This window comes from Pleurodeles waltl, chromosome 6, assembly GCF_031143425.1.
Source record: "Pleurodeles waltl isolate 20211129_DDA chromosome 6, aPleWal1.hap1.20221129, whole genome shotgun sequence".
Lineage (NCBI taxonomy): Eukaryota > Metazoa > Chordata > Amphibia > Caudata > Salamandridae > Pleurodeles > Pleurodeles waltl.
Window position 1 is genome coordinate 465,515,765 of NC_090445.1, and position 14,938 is coordinate 465,530,702.

A 14,938-nucleotide genomic window follows, 5' to 3' on the forward strand; every position below is an offset into this window, starting at 1 on the left:
AGTCTGCTGGGTTGGGGAGCCTGTTGTGGTCCAATCTCGACTGGAGGCACATGGTCACTAGAGGAGTCAGGGTTGCACATCAACTGTTTACAGATGCTTGTTGGCTCCTTTGCAATCAAAAGTCTTGCAAGGGACAGATTTTGTTGTTCGGTTCTTCTCAGAATGGACAACATTTCAGCAGTTTGTTACATCGACCATCTGGGAGGCACAAAATCCAAACCTTTAGCGGAATTGGTGAAAGGGTTCTGGGAGTTTTGTCTTCAAAACAGAATTTGAGTCTAAGCAGAGTACTTACCGGGCAATCTCAATTCGGTAGCAGATTGGCTTTCTCCCCATTTCCGGGACTCCAGCGATTGGAAGCTCCACCCTGAGGTTTTCAAATCTATTCATCAGAAATGGGGCCCCTTTCACATAGATCTCTTTGCGCCCCGTCTCAATGCACAACTTCCACAGTTCTTCAGCTGGCACCCGGATCCATTAGCACTAGCCTTTGATGCTTTTTCTCAAGATTGGTCAACCTCCCTCAAATATGCCTTCCCTCCTTTCATTATGATCTCCAAGTTGCTAGCACAAGTGAGACGCAAACAGGCCATGTTAGTTCTCATAGTCCCATTCTGGCATTCCCAGGTGTGGTACCCCACTCTCCTGGAACTTTCAATAGATTCTCCTTTTCTAATTCCCTCCTTTCCAGATCTCTTGACCAACTTACTCGGTCTCTCCCACAGTCTGTAACTAGAGAATCTCCTCACCTTTTCGGCCTGGAAAATGTCAGGGAATCCCAATCTCTCCAGTCTATTTCGACAGAAGCTTCAAACTTCATCGATCTTGCCAGGGCTCCAGGAACAAAAAAAGCATACAAATCAGCTTTGTCTCTCTGGCATAGCTGGTATGTTGGAAAACACGTTGATTCCTTTGCAATAGATATAACGTTTATAGTCAATTTTTTGGCTTCAGAAGCAAGTAAAGGTAAGTTCTTTCGTACCATTAACTTGTACAGATCTGCGATTTCATCTTCTCACGCTTGCATCAATGGAAAGCCGGTTGGCGAACATCCGTTGGTATGCCTTCTCTTAAAGGGAGTAACATTTTCTAATCCTCCTAAACCTAAATATAGTTCTTTGTGGGATGTGAATGCTGTTTAAAACCTTTTTGTTTCCTGGCCAGACAATTAAATGCTTTCCTTGAAACAATTATCTGCTAAACTTACCATGTTGTTATGCCTCATTTCTTTCAAACGATTATCTGATGTTACAGCGTTAGATATTACTGCTCATCATTTTACCCCAACAGGTGTTCTTTTTAATGTGTATAGACGTACTAAGACTAATCTTTCATCATTTTTGTACCGTTTTTTCCCTGATCACCCCAAATTATGTGTAGCCCAGTGTTTGAAAGTTTATGAACAACAGACAGCCGATTTCAGAAATACCTCTACGTCCCAACGCCTCATTTCCTTTAGGAAAACTTTTAATCCTGTGTCCTCTCCCACCCTGGCTCGTTGGGTCCATTGGATTATGTCTCTTGCAGGTATAGATACCCCCGCCTTTGGTGCCCACTCAGCTAGAGGAGCTATGGCTTCTAAAGCTTTCTCGGCTGGCTCTTGTCTTGAGGACATTCTCAGATCGGCTGACTGGTCTAATGATAATGTATTCAGAGTGTTTTATTGTAAGCCAGTACAAAATGCTTCATTGAATGTTATTGATTTGCTCTAAAATAGCATAATAGGAGCCTCCGGTCTTGTCATAAAATGTAGATTTTCCTAGTAATTTATGAAAGAAAGTCTTAATTTTATTAAAGACATAGAGGCGAGTAGTATCCCACCTCTACAAACTCTTACATTTTGTTTTTGTTCCCTCCCTAACAGCATCTTCAACGACTCAGCAGACCTCTTCTTAGAGATCCCATTTATAATCAACGTTTTACAGCAGTATCGGCCTCAACTACTCTCCGGAACACCCATCTTTCAGATCCACAGATCCTTCCGAATTTTGTTTCTGGACTTCTATTGGTTCTACAAGAACTTTTATCCATACTCATGGCAATATTTATTTGTTGTATTATTATTCCATTATTTGTTACTTATTAGTCTCGCACAAGAAAAGAGAGCTGTTCTCAGTCAAGATAGGTATTATTGGGACTGCTCATTGGTGATTCGTGCATTATGTCAGACTACACATTGTTTCCAATTGGCTACTGTTATTTCGCCTTATGGGTTCTGTAGTTTTTCTTCTTGACTGCAGCTGCTGTTTAAATTAAAAGACAAGAATTGGCATAATACTTGCCTCTGTGTCTTTAATAAAATTAAGACTTTCCTTCATAAATTACTTGCAAAATCTACATTATACGCTCATAGAGGGGGTAACATTCCAAATCAAAAACTCAATAGAGGGGAATGAAGCTTGAAGGGTGATGTGCCAGATAATTGTCAGAATCTAGCTGACTCTGCTGTTACGGATGAAGAAGTGAGAGTTGCTCTTAATAAAATAAGGTCTAATAAAGCACCCGGGCTGGACAAAGTACTAGGGGATCAATATTTAAGTAACCCTGATGTCTTGGCCCCTTATTTTATGGTTTTATTAAATAATATACTTGCAGGAGGACCAATTCCAACTTCCTGGGTAGGAGTAGAAATCATTCCTATTTATAAGAAGAGTTTCAGGAATGGTCCCCGGAATTGTGGGCCCATCAGTTTAATTGATTGTTCACACAAATTAATCAGTTCAGTCTTACTTGATCGTTTTCAAATGTGGATGGAAAATAATGATATTTTGACTGATCTCCAAGCAGGGTTCCAATAGGGAGTTAGTATGATTGACCAGGTTTTTAAGTTCCAGTTGATCTACTGGAAAGCAGTGGTCTTGGGGGATGGTCGCATGTATATTGCCTTTGTGGATCTACGCACTGCATTTGATCTGGTCCCTCGTCCTAAGATATGGTAGATATTTGAAAAAATGAGAGTTACCTCAGATTTATTAGTTATTATTATTCAGTTGCCATAGTAACAACTTTGCACAGATGCGATAATGCCCAGCAGGAGAGCAGAGTGACCCCTTCCCATTGCACCGTGATGTTAGACAGGGATTTGTTCTGGCAATCACACTATTTTCTTCATATGTGAATGGCCTTGTTGCTTATTTAAATGTATGCAACCCGGATGCACATAGATTGACTAATCTTAAAATCCCTGCGCTGCTGTTTGCGGATGACACCCTCCTAATATCTAAATCACCCATGGGTTTGCAAAATGTCTTAGCGCAGTTTAAGAGTTTTTGCAAGCAGAGAGGTTAGAAACTAATGCTGAGAAGACCAAATATATGGTAATGAACCCAGTTTGGGGAGCAAGACCAAGTCCACAACTTGCAGGGGTCACCCTAGAACAGGTTTGTGTGCTGGAGTATTTGGGTCTGACTTTAACAGAGAGAATGAATTGGAACACCCACATAGAACAGAGAAGGCTGAAACTGGAGCAGGGTGTAGAGGCAATTTTGGAAGCTCATCGTGCCTATTCTTTTCGCCCCGTATTCCTCCCTTACACATTTATAGGTTGCAGGCCTTGGGGACTGACCTCTATGGGGCTGAACTCTGGGGCCATCAGTGAATTTTGGCAAACTTATTGTTGTTGAGAATTGTTTTTTGTGCTAGTTAGTGGGCCTTCCTGGTAGCACCCTCACTATTGCTGTTAAGGCTAGATCTGGGAAGTTTGCCCACTAAAGAGAGAGTGGGGGTCAGGCCTTTGCTAGTTTGGCAAAGTCTCTGGGCTACTGCAGAGCTAATCCCTTGTATAGAAGCTGTAAGGGACGTATAAAGCCTCCCAGATGCTAAATCACCTCCTTAGTTCAAGTATTTTAGAGAATCTCTATACCATAGGCTGTAGCGAATCATGGGAAGGCACTGTCAAAAAAAGGTAAAGGGAATATAAAAAAGGTCAACTAATAGCATATTCTTTGAGTGTTGTTTTGTTATCCTTGTTCCTTCAGATTAAAGATGTATTTTGCCAGGAAGAATTTTTGGATCAAACAGAGCCTCCCCTGGCAAAGAAACTATACATGGAATTCTGATATAGGCCCTCATTCTGACCTTGGCGGGCGGCGGAGGCCGCCCGCCAAAGTCCCGCCGTCAGGTTACCGTTCCGCGGTCGAAAGACCGCGGCGGTAATTCTGACTTTCCCGCTGGGCTGGCGGGCGGTCGCCTTCAGACCGCCAGCCAGCCCAGCGGGAAAGAGGCTTCCACGATGAAGCCGGCTCGGAATCGAGCCGGCGGAGTGGAAGCTGTGCGACGGGTGCAGTTGCACCCGTCGCGTATTTCACTGTCTGCGCAGCAGACAGTGAAATACATGTAGGGGCCCTCTTATGGGGGCCCCTGCAATGCCCATGCCAGTGGCATGGGCACTGCAGGGGCCCCCAGGGGCCCCGCGACCCCCCCTACCGCCATCCGGATCTCGGCGGTCCGACCGCCGGGATCTGGATGGCGGTAGGGGGGGTCGGAATCCCCGCGGCGGTGCAGCAAGCTGCGCCGCCGCGGAGGATTCAATGGGGCCGCGGTACACTGGCGGGACCCCGCCAGTGGTGCCGGTCCGACCGCGGCTTTACCGCCGCGGTCGGAATCCCCATTGGAGCACCGCCGGCCTGTCGGCGGTGCTCCCGCGGTCCTCCGCCCTGGCGGTGAAAGACCGACAGGGTCAGAATGACCACCATAGTTCGCTACCAGTTGCCACTTTTACAGGCAGATAGTTGTGTAAGAAAGACCCTATTTTACTTGCCTGTGTTCTGTGTGGAGCTTCTAAGAAGGCTGAGGAGCATATCCTTTTTTTGCCCTGCCTATGTAAAGTGTAGAAAGACCTGGATTCTTCCTGTGTGTCGCTCACTGGTGGTAAGAGAACGTCAAACTGCTTTTCGAATATTGCAATCTGACACCACACCTTTTCTAGTATTTGCAGTATCCAGGTTTTTACTAGGGATGTGGTGGATTAGCCAACATGTACATATGCAGTAACTGGGTTCTAAATAATGATATAGATATGTTATTTGTACATTTTTAGTTTAGTTTAGTTGACTAAAATTGAATAGTGATGATTACGGCATCTTGTCTTTTTATACTATGGATCTATTAGTCACCTTTGAAGTTTAAAGACTTTTCCTATAAATTGTTCTATTTTAATCTTGATATTATACATTATATACTTATTTGATTTACTCATGTTGGAGTTTCCACCTTTTAATTGTACAGATTTATTTATGATGTTTCATCTGTAATGGTCTTCTATGATAGCAATGGTCCAAATAATGATTATCTATATCTACTTAACCTAATCATTTGCTTTAATTTGTTCTTTTTGCTTTACTCTTTTAAACACAAAGGGGGTCATTATAAACACGGAGGTAAACACCGCTGTGTTCATGCTGGCGGTCTTTCCTTAGACCGCCAGCCCCCTTGAGACCCCGCCGGCTGCATTACGAACATTCTTCCGGGGCGGCGCGCGGAAACATTGTTTTGGCCCGCCGGCCCAACAGAATGCAGGGCCGGGACATTGCTGACGGCTCCAAATGGAGCTGTCGTCAATGCCTCAGTGTGGCGTAAATCAGGCAGTGACCTGCGCGATGGGGCACTGCACGGGGGCCCCTGCACTGCCCATGCTAAGTTCATGGGCAGTGCAGGGGCCCCAAGAGGGACCCTGAAGCACTCCTTCCGCAGTTCCCCCACCAGGGAAAGACTGGGGGAAACGGTACATTATCCAAAGGGCAGTGCTACTTGCAGCGCTGCCCTTTGGATAATGTAATCCACCATCGTCAGGCTGCCTGTCGGTGGTAGCCTGGCAGTGGCGGAGGGCCGCCACAGGCAGCCATCCCTGTGTTTATAATATGGCAGTTCAGACCACCATGCTGGTGGCGGTCTTTTCCGCCGCAGCCGGCATGGCGGTCTCAACTGCCGGGTTCGTAATGAGCCCCACAGTTGCCATTCACTTCCTGATACAACCGCTTGGTAGTAACGCTGACATTCCTATTGAACTTCAGGATATTTTTGCCAGTTGCATGTTTGATGGCCAGTAACATTTGAATGCTGATAAAATTAAAGTGACATTTCTAGGGAATCATCATTAAACCTAGACTTCCATTTGCTAGTCACTGGCTCGGCCCACTCCTAGGCTCCACTACTATGATAAAAAATTATGGTGTTCTTATTAACGCTTATTTTACCTTGTCATAGCATGTCAAAAAGATCACTGGTATGTGTTATTCCCTTTTAAGGAGCTTCAGGAAAATTCTTCTTTGACACTAAGTTCAAGGGTGAAGGTGGGTGAACCAGCTAGCTATCTCATCCTGCTTTGATGAGGAACACCAAAGCCAAGCCCGTCTGCTCCTGTCCATAGCTGCCCTGGCTCCAGAGCACAGCATGCTGTCCAACAGCCACTAGGAGTACAGCCTTGGTACACAGGTGGGGAACTACTATCCTGGCAGTACCTGTTATAACAGCCTCCTAATACACTGGCTAACTTCTCTGTTGCATGTTTCTTGCCGAGCAATAGGTAAAAACATTACTAAGATGGACTGTATGAAGGAGGAGAGGCTTAAATGTATATTCCTTAACACAAGATCAATTTGCAAACAAGCAGGGGCCTTAAGGGAGCAGGTACTTGGTAACAGAATACACATGCTCTTTATTAGGGAAACATGGCTTAAAAAACACTTGTTTCCAGCGAAAGCAGAAGCCCTTCCCCCTGGCTATCTTCTTCACAACGTGAACTTCCAGGAGCTGACGGGCTGGGGGCTGGTGGTAATTTTCAAAACACGTTTCAACATCAAAAACCTGGTAGATGATGGCTGCGGCAAAGGAAGAATCCTTGGCGATCAGCGTCTACCAGCATGGTCAGGTAACATACTGCTTCCTACTGATTTATAGACATCCTGGGGTGGCTACTACCTTTCTCAGTTCGCTACTAGAGGTAGATTTCTCAGCAAACATTGAAGCAAATAATATTGTTATACTGGGTGACTAAGTTTGTTTACTGATGATCCCCTGACAAAAATACAGCTGAATTAATTGATATTTTAGCGGGTTGCAAGCAAGTGTTTGTGCCTACTCACCAAAAAGACCACGCCCTTGATCACATCTATGCCAACAATGAGTTGATTTAAGAGTGCACCACACATAAACTGACTTGGTCGGACCAATGTAGGGTTGTGGACTGCATTTCTACCAGTGACTGTGGAAACAGTCAAAGATAAACTCTGCAAAATTAAATCTGACTCTCACAGAGGCCCCATTACTGACAAATTGTTAAGACATATAGCTGAGATGATTGCCCCTCTGCTGACGAAAATTTGCACTCAATCACTGTTATCAGACAAGTTACCCAGCTACTGCAAGGAGGCATTTGTGCTGCCTTTGTTGAAAAAAACACAGCGCTGGATGAACCCTTTTGTGCCAATTACAGACAAATCTCTCTGCTCCCTGCAATGTCTAAAATCCTCGATGACTGAGTCAATCAACAACTTTGATGCCACACTGAGGACAGCAACTTCCTCCATACAGTGCAGTGTGGTTTTAGACCAAGCATGAGTACAGAGACGGTGCTTATTGCAGCCTCTTATGATATCTGAATGACTGGATGCAGTGGGCACAGCCAGTGACAACTGCCACTGAACGGGGGTGACGGCGATAAAAAAATAAAATAAATGCATTAAAAAAGAACATACCTGTTTCTTTCATAGACACGTTCGCGTCTCCTCTGTCCTCTTCCCAGCTGCACTGCAAACAGGCTCCCAGACAATCATGATGCTGCTGTCAGCAGCATGACAGCAGCATTGTGATTGGTGTGTGAGTCCAGCTTCGGCGCTCACAGTGGGAGTGTAGGCATGTGCAGTTTCTCCACCAGCCCGGTGGAGAATTGCAAAGTGCGCTTGTCTGTTTGGCCGGCTGAACAAGCCCAGCCAAACAGACTTGCACACTTATTGTACACATTAAACTCCCCCTCCTGCTTTCATCCAGCCCTTTCAAGCCCAGTCCTAACCCATCTCCCAGGAAAAATAAAATGGTCACGCTTCGCAATTATCATTTTATTTTTCCTTCCACTTCTGCTTGAAAGCAGCGGGGCAACGTTCCTCTGCCTTAGCAGAGGAGCCTCCTCGGGGCACAGCTGCGCTGATCCTGTAAGGTCTTTTGGCTACGTTTATCACTACCTCTCACAGCACCTTGTTGGGTCACCTTCAGGAAGCTGAGGTGAGAGATCAGGTCTTGAGCTGGCTTACCCTCTTTCTCACTGATAGGAGCCAGGTAGTTGCTTTTGGCCATTTCTAGTCTGAAAAAATATCGCAAATCTTTGCCCCGAGCCGCACGCTTTTCAATCATCATGTAGCTCCTCTAGCAGAACTGATCCCCTCTATTGGGCTTAATTTCTATACCTACATTGATGACACAAATTATTAGACTGGACGAGTCTGCCAACTCCAAAGATACTTTCAAGGCGGGTCTCACTAATGTGGCAGCCTGGGTGAATGCCATTTCTTTTAATGTAATTACAGACAAGACAAATGTGCTTGTCTTTGGAAATCTCACTACCTTCTATTCTTGTTGTTCATTTTGACATAAAATTATCTTTGAATACTCAGGTCTCTAAACTCTTTTCCACGTTCTGCATCTGTTTGAAAACATTGAAAAAAGATATTCCCACTTATCCCCGATGAACACAGACAGCAGCTTATCCAAGCATTTGTAATTAGCCATTTTTAACTAGCCATTTGGATTACGTTAATGCTTTATAGCTGGAACTTTCAACATATGCTCAGCAAAGACTTTAGGCGTCTCAGAATGCAGAGGCAAAGCTAATTCTAAATATCTCAGGAAAAAAACATATGTCACAACATCTGAAGGTTTTCCACTGGCTTCCAGTCGAAAAGAGATGCACCTTCAAAGCCTCTGCTATTTCCACAAAGCAATGCACTTTGAAAAACATGCAAACTGTTACATCTCACAGCTTTGTCAGAAAAAATACCCTGAACAGCATCTGCGCTATTGGTCAAAGTCCCAAAGTTAACAAAAAAAAAAAACAGAAAGGAAGTGAGAGCCTATTCAGTGATCACTGAAAAGACCAGGAACGCTCTTCTCTTTTATCTTAGAGCAGAAATCAGGTTTCCCCCGTTCGAAACGCTCTCAAAGCCTGTTCCACTTTTAGATTTAGCGCCAGGAACAGTCAGCCCCCCACCCTCCCGCGCATTTGCACGCTTTATAAAACTTAAATAAAATCAAACCACATAGTTTTGTAGTGTGGTCTCGGGGGGTGTGCCATCTCACCCGATGTTTCCATTGTAGCCGGGAGCGAGATTCGTGTTTCTGGAGGGAGGTCTCCTGCAAGTGGGTGAGATTCTCAGAATTAATGAAATGTTTGCTTTTTTGATGTGTGAGACAGAAGAGGTTTTGGATATGGCCTAATGATAGGTTTAGCTGTATCTTTAGTCTCGTGTAATTTACAAAATGCAAAAATAAAAGAGGAGGTTTTGGTCAGCCGTCTGCGTGTATTGCCTGTCAACTACAATTTAAATTGAACAATAGGGGTACTTCCTAGCAGACAAGAGTACTTAAAACAAGTATAACAGTTGTTTTAAGTTTTACTGTACACCACAGGAAAATATTATTGTTATGGGTGCAAGGAAAATAATAACTGTAACTTCAAGACTTTATTTAACCACAAAATTATTAGAAATCAAAAAGGATAAATAATTGGAAAAAACATTGGCAAAATTATCAGCTGACCAACCCTGGTACTGAATGCACTTCTGTTTACGCTAATGTGCACATGTGCCCAGGATAATGCAGTCACTCACAGTGCCAAAGAGCCAATAGCTACGCTGGCCTGACGGATTGTTCTATGGAAAGTGGAGTTTGAAAGAAAAATGGGAATTATATGCAATGGTTAACATATCTGTAAATGTATTTGTTTTATTGTAATTATATGACGGGTACGTGGCAGCATGTTTTTGTTATTTTCTGTGACCTATGTTTCCAAGAAAAAGTAACTATTGCAACAGCATACCCAGGCCAGACTTATTAGCTTTGACAATGCTTGTTATTTGTCTGGTATATTTTTCCATAGTGCCTCTCCCTATGTGTGGTTGCAAGCACTTTGAAGCCTGTGGTGCTCTGTAAACGTCAGAAACATATATTTAGCATACGTGAATAATTTCCACGTCTGTATTGCAAAGTGGGATAGGGGGATTATTTATTGAAAACATCTGAATTTGCACTGCCTAGCTGTGGACATACAGCAGTAGTTAATTAATTACCCACTATATCCGTCGCGCTGTGTTCTGGTGAAGGTCCGGCACCAGCTGTTTGCATAGAAGGCGGTGAATCTAGCATAGGAGAATTTCGGCAGCTTTCGGATTGGGGATGCGCTCTACGGGAAACCAAAATTGCGCTGCTCGTTCAGGTAATGTGCTCATATGGGATTCTTTGACGCCTAGATGACGCCTAGTGTGGTAGGGAGGCAGTGATGGTGGACGATTGGTGTGATTGAGAGAGATTGATGTGACAGAGTGAGTGAGGGAGGCTGGTGTGATAGAACTAATGAAGGAGACCGGTGTGCTGGAACGAACGAGGGAGGCTGAAGTGATACAATGAATGAGGGAGGTTGGAGTGATACAATGAATGAGGGATGCGGATGTGTTACAATGAATGAGGGAGGCTGGTGTGATCGAGTGTGGAAGCGAGGCTGGTGTGACTGAGGGCAGGGAGAGGTCTGGCACATGCCAGCGTGATAAATGGGGCGGAGGAGGTGGTGTGGGAGAGGAGTTGTCATATTGGGAGATGTGCTATATAATGAGCAGCTGGTGGGACTGGAGACGTGAAGTGACAGAGTGGGGCGCCTGGTGCCATATAGAGATGGAGGCTGGCATACTAAAGGGGGCTGGTGTGCCAGGAATGTCTGCTGTAACAGAGGGAGGGGTTTTGTGCGATTGAGGCTGGTGTGATTGTTGGAGACGACTGGTATGATGCTAGAGTGAGCTGATGTGATTGGGGGAGGGGCTGGCATGATAACAAGAGGCTTGCATAGTGGGTGCGAAAGCTGGTAAAATGGAGGAAGCAGGTGTGATAGCGGGAGGGGTCTGGTGTGAAAGGAAGATGTAGGAAAGAGGGAGACGGGGAGAGTGTAATAGACAAGTTGGAGGTATGGGGCGAAGGGGCTTGTACGAAAGTGAGTGGCAGATTGATAGCGGGAGGAGCTCATATGCTAAGGATAAGCTGGTCTGATGGAAGGAGGTTGGTGTGATAGAGTTAGTGTGATAGGAGGGAAGCAGATGTGATAGAGGCTGGTGGAATAGAGGAGAAGGTGTGACAGATGGTACATGGTGTGATAGAGAGGTAGAGGCTGGTATGATCACAAGGCAGCTGGTGTGGTAGAGGACAGAGCCAGCCATGAGCTAAGATAATTGGTCAGTGAGGCACTTTTTGGGTTCTTTACAGCATACTCCGGAGGTGCGTAGGTGGCCTATGTGTTTGTGGGGTGCGGGAAATCATTCCTCATTTTAAGAGCTACAATTTACTCATGCTGCAGATGCAGCATGGATGAGCAGTGACTGCTTTTCTGGTGCCCACCTGCTGGCTGTATCATCCTCAACAGTTCCCTGAGGGGGTCGTGGGGAGCTGTTTGGGGACTGCAGTATCGGGCCACTATTGTTGCTGAGTTGGGTGTCTCAAAGGCTATAAAGACCGAGCTGTGGCTCAGTGGCTCCACTGCCCTGCTGAAGGGGGTTACTGAGATGCTCACAATGGCTGATTGTAACAAGCCCTCACGCTCCACTGGGATGTGATGGCAGACTAATCCTGCAGCTCATCTGAGCAACAGCAAACATTGGCGACGCAGTGGCCTTGACAGTTTCCATCCTTCTCCCTCCTCTTTTCATCTGTTTGTCCTACTTCTCGCCTGGGACTGCTGGTGAGAGGGAGTTACCCTTGGATTTTTTACTGATGTCGGAGTATAAAGGCTCCAGTTGGTTCTGCCTGGGCCCTCCTTTTCTGCTGCAGTTAGTGCCTTCTGAGAGGTTGTACCTCACTCAGCCAGGTTTCTCCATTACGGTTAAGTTATTTGATTTAATCTTCCCTTTTCATTGGATAACCGTGTCCCAATAATCTGCTGGACATGGTTCTAGATTCACCTGCGAGGAGCCTTCACACTTGCCTTTGACATCTGTAGCACTAAACCCCTGCTTACTCTTGAACTGTTGGGGAGAAGTTTGAAATGTTTTGGAGAAAGCTTAATGTACATTGGCCCTGCCTCCTCTGACTGACTACTTTTATTGCGACCATTCATATTGAGATTCTTGAGCACCCTTTTATTCTGATGTTCTATCTGGAGGTGGCTGGTTGGCAGTTACACCAAAGTGCCAGGACCTGCTCTGAGACTTCCCTCTGCCCTCTGAATCACTGATCTTTGTGTCCCTAAGCCTTCCAAATAGCTGCTCTTTCCAGAGGCACAGGGCACACCCATGTACATACAAAATGCCTGAGGTCACTCTCAATGTCATTATGAAGGAAATCTCTGCCTTCGCTACCAAGATAGACACCGTTGACTATCCTAGGCTGATAATTCTAGCAAAATGAAGCCCATGAGAGCAGAATATGTATCCCTGAATAAGAGCTTGGACTCCACTGAAAGAAAGTTGGGCAATGCAGAGGCAGTTGAATTCCCAACTAGATCGGAGTAAGGAACTCCAGCGCAAGGTCACAGACTTAGAAGACCTCACCAGGAGAGATAATGTTTATTTGTATGGTGTCCCTGAGGAGGCCCCAGAAAGGGGATATGAATTGAATTCTGAAATTACTTTGTCTCTCGCTTATTGGGCTTCCAATTCCTCTAGCCTCTCAAATTACAAAGGGTGCACAAGCTATGGTCTCTCAGCTGTGGCAACTTAAACAGCATATTATAGTCTGTCTGTTGCATCACCAACATTTTTATTCTATTCTACAAATAGCTAAAAACACAAGAACCCATTCTTCTACGATGGGCTTCCTGGGCATGTTGCAGTTGACTATTCACATATCAGTGCTATCAAGAGGATAACATTTCTGGCATTGAGATCCAGGTCCTGACAGGAAAATGTTGCATTTGGCCTTCTACACCCTGTTGTTATAATCATTACTGTTGGAAAATGACCCTCTCTGAAGGGTCACCCCAAACCTTTTGCCTTCCTTGTCCTCTTTTTCTGACCTCATTTTTGCTGGCTTTAGGACTTTGTGTACTGTACCACTCCTAACCAGTGCTAAACTGCTTGTGCTCTCTTCCCTAAAACATGCTAACATTGTCTCATACTCATTTGGCATATTAAATTTAGTTTTAAGTCCCTAGTAAAATGAACTACATGTGCTCAGTGTCTATAAACTAAATGCTGCTAATGGGACTGCAGTACTGATTGTGCCACCCGTGTAAGTAGCCCCTTTACCATGTCTCAGGCCTCGTATTGCACAGCCTGTCTGTGCAGTTTACAATGTCACTTCGGCCTGGCAAGATAAACCTCTTGCCAATCCTACACTTTCCCTTTTATACATATAGGTCATCCCCTAAAGTAGGCCCTATGTGACCCACAAGGCAGGGTGTACTGTACTTAAATGGTAGGGCATGTAGTTTTAAGTTCTACATTTCCTAGTAGTGAAAAACACCCAATCGTTTTTCACTACCACAGGGCCTACTCCTCTCATAGGTTAATTTTAAGCGGTAATTACTGAATGAGAATGAGTTGCTATGCCATGTTTCATATCATTGTAATGGTAATGATAAATCCTCTTTACTGGTAAAAGGCAGATTTAAAATTACTATTTTAGAAAAACTATTTTTAGAAAGTAGACACACTTCTGGACCTGTGAAGTTTCTTCCAGGAAGAAGGAGTGCCTTGCTACTTAAAGGACTGATACTCTGCTGGATCTCTGCCTTGCTGGATTCTTGCCTTGCTGAGCTGCCCTGCTGCCTGCTGGTTCTCTGCCTGGGTGAGAAAGGACTGAACCTGTATCACTTGAACCCAGAATGACTCCAAGGGCTTGCTGGTTTGCCTCCTCTATTCTGATGGCTCAAAGACACAAAAGACTTCCAACAGTCCTGCTACAGCATGTGGACTTTGCCAACTGTGAGTCTTGCCCTACCAAGTGGTGCCAGCCCGTCTGGGCCCTTGGAAGTGGATTTTTCTGCCTACTCCTGCAAAGAACCGCTACTCGACCTCGTTGCACTGATCAGAACTGATGCATCACCTTTTTCACTTCAGTACTGCATTGCTGCTGCAAGGATCAAGGACACTGCATCACCATCAATGAATACGCGCCACTGCTACAAGAACTGAAGCACCACTTTGTCGACTGCATGATGCATTGTCCCCTTTGCGTGGCACAGCATTGATGCAATGCCTTTATACTCCAAATCAATGCCTTTATACTCCAAATCAATGCTGACACAGAGCCTCACTACTGTTTGTCCTGGAATCCAAAAACCGTTTCATGTATTCTTTAGAAATGCATATCTTGACTTCTACGTATTGTATGGTTGACGTTTTTGTCTTGTTCATAAAAATATCATTAATTTTTTTAACTTAGTCTGGAGTGATTTGTGGTGTCTTTACTGTGTTACTGTGTGATTGTGTTGCACTAACACTTTACACATTGACTCTTTAATTAAGCCTGAGTGCTTTGTGCCAAGCTACCATAGGGTGAGCACAGGTTTTCTTTTAGTGTGTATCTGACTTACCCTGAGTAGAGTGGTGACTGAGTTCATACCCCAGCCAACTAGAGTCCCTGTTTCCATCAATTAACATCAATTGGAAAAAATTCAAATTTGGTGGACTTGGAGGACTTTTTGGATGCAGCAGTTGTGGTCACCAATGGAGGTGACAGCCTCCAAATGGGGCAGAGAAAAACTGAGACCTATAGCTGGCACTGAACTTGATTCATGCACATGCTTTCA

The 14,938-nt window shown here is 44.8% G+C and overlaps 1 protein-coding gene across 1 annotated transcript in view; it reads left to right on the top strand.

Annotated features, from left to right (window-relative positions):
• The first annotated feature begins 10,318 nt into the window (after nt 1-10,318).
• The window catches only part of LOC138301974 (membrane cofactor protein-like), a 441,285-nt gene continuing 436,665 nt past the window's right edge, over nt 10,319-14,938 (top strand). Inside the window, exon 1 of the mRNA XM_069242412.1 lies at nt 10,319-10,423. The gene's annotated coding sequence lies outside the window, so the exon portion shown is untranslated. The remainder of the gene's footprint in view (nt 10,424-14,938) is intronic.